The sequence below is a fragment of the Drosophila suzukii genome, unplaced genomic scaffold (genome assembly GCF_043229965.1).
Source record: "Drosophila suzukii unplaced genomic scaffold, CBGP_Dsuzu_IsoJpt1.0 scf_12, whole genome shotgun sequence".
NCBI classification, from domain to species: Eukaryota; Metazoa; Arthropoda; class Insecta; order Diptera; family Drosophilidae; genus Drosophila; species Drosophila suzukii.
In genome coordinates, this window is record NW_027255899.1 from 591,311 (window position 1) to 597,616 (window position 6,306).

Here is a 6,306-nt window from a genome sequence, read left to right on the forward strand (position 1 = left end):
TAAGTTTTTGGAACTGATTGGTAAACCAAGGAGGCCTGTCTAACTAAGGAGGAAAACTATCAGGAACACATTCACAGGAAAAAGAGTTAAGGACACTATAAAATAGTTCCGTAGCACTTTCAATATCCAAGCAATTATATAAATTTGTACAGTTATATTGTGAATCAAGTTGTTTACTAAACTCACATTTACGAAAGCATCTACTTTTAGTTGGAGAAAGTAAAGGAGAGAGGGTATCAATGCAGGGAAGACAAATTGTAAGTTCTAATGTGGGATGATACCCGTCTTCTGGAACAACTAGTGGGTCAATTCTAGATAACGTGATTTCAGACGGATCTAAAACAAATACAAGATATTATTGTCTGTTTAGTGAATTACGTATAAAGCTAACTTACTGTAATGATAATTCTAACAGACCGTCAACGAAGTCATGGTCAGATAAAGGGGTAGAGGCAAGTGAGTCAGTGGAAGGGGGCCAAGAAATGTCAGGGAGATTGAAATCAACCAAAACAATGAAAAGATCCCATTCGGAAAGCTGAGATAGAACAGTTTTTATTGCAGACAAATGTTGCTCATTAGTTGTTAAGTCGGATCCAGCTGGAATATAAGAACTAGTTACATCAATTGAAAAAGATTTCAAAGAAACTTAAACACCAACGAATTCTATGTCATTGGGATTAAGAAAGTATGTTCTCTCCAATGTTAAAGTAGAGGTAACGGCAATCAGCACCCCACCCCCCTAGGAGGAGAGCGATCAGTTCTATACGTATTAAAATTTTTGGACAGAACTTCATAGTCTGATATCTCCGGTTTCAGCCAAGTCTCAGTAAAGGCCACAAGTAGATAGGTAATACGGGAGCTGGCTCACTTCGGGGTGGGGGTGACCCTAATCAGTCACGCATGGTTGCACACAGGTGACAAATGGTCACGCATGGTTGCACGCAGGTGTTTTAAGGGGTGTGTAGGGGTGTGAGAGAGGGGTGTTTTGATATGTCTTGTTTTGTCTTGTCATTTTCTCACCCTAAAGGTGTGTGTGTGTGATAGGGGTGTTTTGTTATGCGTAGGATTTTATGGATGTTTAGAGTGATCTTTACCCGAATAGGGTGTGTAGGAGTGTAATGGTTGCACGAAGGTCACTATGTTGCTTCTAACTTGTATTAAGTTAAGGGGAGGGTAATCTTAAATGTTTCAATTCTATAGTGGAGGTGGTGGTGGTGGTTCCTAACAGAATATACACAAAAACGTTGTTTTGTCATGCGTATGAATTTGTAAAACTATATTTTAGCGGAAGAGGAGGAGGAAGGGAAGTTGTTTTGTTATGCGTGGGCGTTTTGTTGATTCAATTAGGGATAGTTTTAATAGGGTAGATTCAATTAGGGTTGTAGTTGACATCTGTTAGTGTAACCTGTCTACGGTCATGTGGTCAAAAGGTGTTGGTTTGAGGGATATTAGAACGCATACTTTTGTGGTGTGAAACAAGCGTGAGGAGTTTTGTTGATTCAATTAGGGATAGTTTTAGTAGGGTAGATTCAATTAGGGTTGTAGTTGACATCTGTTAGTGTAAACTGTCTACTGTCTTGTGGTCAAAAGGTGTTGGTTTGAGGGATATTAGATCGCATACTTTTGTGGTGTTGGTTTGAGGGATATTAGGCCGCATACTTTTGTGGTGTGAAACAAGCGTGGGGTGTTTTGTTGATTCAATTAGGGATAGTTTTAATAGGGTAGATTCAATTAGGGTTGTAGTTGACATCTGTTAGTGTAACCTGTCTACGGTCATGTGGTCAAAAGGTGTTGGTTTGAGGGATATTAGATCGCATACTTTTGTGGTGTGAAACAAGCGTGAGGCGTTTTGTTGATTCAATTAGGGTTGTAGTTGACATCTGTTAGTGTAACGTGTCTATGGTCTTGTGATCAAAAGGTGTTGGTTTGAGGGATATTAGATCGCAGAAACAAGCGTGAGGCGTTTTGTTGATTCAATTAGGGATACTTTTAATAGGGTAGATTCAATTAGGGTTGTAGTTGACATCTGTTAGTGTAAACTGTCTACGGTCTTGTGGTCAAAAGGTGTTGGTTTGAGGAATATTAGATCGCATACTTTTGTGGAGTTGGTTTGAGGGATATTAGGCCGCATACTTTTGTGGTGTGAAACAAGCGTGAGGTGTTTTGTTGATTCAATTAGGGATAGCTTTAATAGGGTAGATTCAATTAGGGTTGTAGTTGACATCTGTTAGTGTAACCTGTCTAGGGTCATGTGGTCAAAATGGTGGTGGTGGTTGTGGTTCCTAACAGAATATACACAAAAACAAATGAGATCGTTTGTTTAGTTAAATACGTTTTAATTTAATCATATTCGTGTTAAATTAGTTTACATTGAGTCTTTTAAATAAATGAATGTATCTTTCCATCAATTTTAAGGCGTCTTCTTCTTTCTTTTCAACATGCATACACCTGCAAGTGTCAGGTCCAACTTTACAATCATCATATGCCCATGCACAGGATGATAGGTGTTCTCCATACTTTGAATGAATTATTGGGGTGGCTTCTACATCTTTAAAAAATGTATGAAATGATTTCAATTTCGTAACATGTTCCTTGAAGATCTCACTCCCATGCTCCCTTAAGAACTCTTCAATTTTTGAGGGAATCATTTTTTCTCTCAACGAAATAGTCTGAATGTTTATCTTCAACTAAAGTTTGGTAGAGATAAATCGTTGTATTATACTTAGAAAACAGATGTTAAAAAATGCAACAGCTGATGATAGACCCACCCTCGAAAACAAACTCAAAACAATAGACAATTTTTTTTTTTTGGTTTTCTCTCTATTTTGGAATTTCAATATATGATGAAATTAATTTTCGAACTCTTTATTGTTGAATTACAAAATGAAAACAAGCACAAGTTTCTATATTATCATTAGAAAATGTACATAAATTTAAATGTTCTCCAAATGTCGTTTTTATAAACTCCTTTACGTCAGTACCCATGAACATGTTCCTTGTCTCCAGTAGTAATTTCAAGTCCTCTTTTGAAATCATATTTCCAAATGTATTAATAAAAAAATTAATTTTATTTATTAAAGAAGAATATGTCGGTATATTAAGATTGTTATTAGAATCAGTCATTTCGTAAACTTATTTCCCCGACTCTCAAAATGTGAATGAATGGTTAAAAGGTGTTTAGGAGTTTTCGTTTGTGTAAAAGTTTAAGATTTTATGAGCATTGTTCAGAGAGCAGACACCATCCCGAGCATGTAATGGAAATTGGTTTCCATCCATTATTTTTAGAGAGGGACAACCAATTTCATCAGTGTTAATTACATTATCAATTTTTAAAAATTTTTTGTAGGAATAACCTTTTTTGATATCCCTTACAAATTATTTCCTGTTTTCTAATTATTTCTCTTAAATACATTTGTGTTTCTTTGAAAAAGTATACTCCATCATTCCAATAAATTTTGTGATGTTTTTTTGTTAGTCAAGTAGCTGTTTTTCTACATTTCTTATTCAATTTAATAAAATCATGTGGAGAGTGTATGATAAAATTAGAATTCAAGATTGTCTCGTTTTTGAATACGACTCCAATTTCTTTTAGAATAAATTTATTATTATTCCCAAGAAATCCTTGAACATCAATTGCAACAATATCATCACTCATGATTGATTGATTGATTAATTGTTAGACAATCCGCTGAACTAGACCATTCAACGGGTTATATTCAACTAAACGATCATGTATGAGCACGCAATATACTTGAACAGTTTCGATAGCGGGCTTGGTAAGTTTAATTGAAATCCTAACATCAATGGGTCCCGATTTAACCATTTCATTTTGATATGATAAGTCAATTACGATAATAGGAGCTTTAGTTTTAAACTCTGTAGGTGATAGTAAAGGAGATTCACTTCGGTTATAGTAGCTAGATTGAAACTTGCAATACATTTCATATAGGTGAGCAAATCGATCTTTTTCAAAGTCCAAGTTTAAGTCATCGTAGGGATATGTTTCAGAGTTTAAGTAGACCTTTAGATTTCTTAAATTGTTTGTAATCAGATGGTGGTTGTCTTTTAATCCAATTAAAGCAAATCGTGGACGTTCTCGGTTAGCAGCTAATTTAACATTCCAAACATGATTTGTTCCATTACTTAGTTTAGGATTAATGTATGTATCCCAACTACGGAATGCAATCGGTAGATTGGTTCCACTTTTTATAATATCATACATTTTAATTTTCGTTGAATCGCTGGGTGTTATATGAGGAATTTTCCATGTAATATTAGTCATATTGAGATGATACTTTCCGACTAATTGTGCACTCTCAAATTTATCTTGCTCAAGTACATCATTAAAATTTTTTGATATTAATAGTACTAGTTCATGCTTACAATTTTACTTTTTTGAAATCTTCAGCAAATTCAAGTAGATTTTTAAGGGGTATTGAAAAGTTGAAGTGGGGGGTTAAATTGAAAACGGATCCTCCACTCCATCCAGAATTGTAAAGTCTCTTGCTTTCAAATTGATTTAAAGAAACAAAGTTTTTTATTGTAGAAGTAATACCACTAAATCTTGTTCTATCTTTTTCAACACCATTGATTTCATAGCGTATTTCATCTAAAAAGTATGCCATACAATTATTTCTCATTCTCGCAATAACATTTTGAGTTTCTACCGCTCCCCCTTCCTTAATTAGGGTAATATCTCCTTGAAAATTTAGAAGACTCTCATGGGGGAATACATATAAATCTTGATTTTGGATTGTAATTCTTATCTCATCATTTGGTTTAAATGATTGTTGATAGGGTTGATAGCTGTGATATTCCTTCTTTGATATACTTTCATCAGAGAAAGGTTTTTCCCGTACTGCCAATATTTCATTCAACCCCATGACTTTAGTTAAACTCGCACTTTGAAGCCCAATGATTTAAGAATTAACTTATTTTTTAATGTAAGTGTGTGTCTTTTTGGTTTCGATCCTCTTCCTATAACTTTATGTTTTAAAGTGTGCTGATGATGGTAGGTATCACCTCTTTTATTGTATATAATCATTGTGTTAATCATAAGTGTAAACGAATTGTATAGTTTTCACCACGTAAATTTATTAATTCACCGTTCTGATCAGTTATGTGTATAGAGAGTGTACTTATTTCTCTAGTGTTGACTGGAAAGTAAATAAGATTGTGTGGTGTGATATTCATTTTATAGCCTGGTGGAACATTAATTCCAAATTCGTATAATGAATGATCTTGTCTACTATCAATATATGACCCGCTTACAATATTACATACTAAGCGTATTGTGTTTATTTTTAAAATGTTGACAGGTTGATCAGATATATATGTTTTTTTCAAGTCGGGGTAAATTATTTTTTTATTGAAACCAAGCAATTGTCCAATGGAGTTGTTTCTATTAAAATAAATAGGTTCCTTGGTAGTTGTAATATGAACTTGAAGTGTGTTATTACTCTCCATTTGAAATGTTTTCTCAAGATCATAATCTTTTAGTTTATTTTTTAGAAAATCATAAATATCATTGAGTTCATATGATCCAATTGGAAGTTGAATTACTTTATCACCAATATGAAATAGATTATTATTTATATCAACATTGGGTATAGAGTTGTACTTATGAAAGTCAATGAGTGCACACTCATATTCACCATTTGTCAGTTCAATGGGTGGGAAAGAAGAAATGTTTGTAATGGGTTCATTACCATTTAATGTAAGAGTGAATGATCTACTCATTTTGGGATCTATTAATGTACTGTGAAAATATAGCTTACAGAATGAAACTTATAGTCTCAAATAATTATAAATTCATTAAAACCCTTCCTGTATCTTCCCTTTTCCATATCGTTATCTTTACTTATTATGAGGAATCCGTATTTATCACTCCAACACTTTTGACAAATTTTCATAAATGAATCATAGGACATATCAGTATTTACATGATCACGATATATATGACGCATATTTAAATCATCTTGTTAAAACATTATAATCATATTCGCGTTTTTATGACGCCCCATACAGAAATATGAACGAATGTTGTTTTGTTTTTCACAAGCAACATCATCAAAAATCATAATAGAGTTTTCTTTAGCCTTAGCGGGTGGTAAAACTTCATCATTTTGTGAGAACGTATAATATCCCATTCCCTTTATCGGTTTAATTAGTTTCTCTAAGTACTCATACTTTGGTTGATATAAACTCTTTGAGAATACATATATATTCTCAAATTTTAGCCCGTTTGGACTTTCAATAAGGCTGAGCATAACATTTGTTTTTCCACAGTTTGAGGGACCGACAACC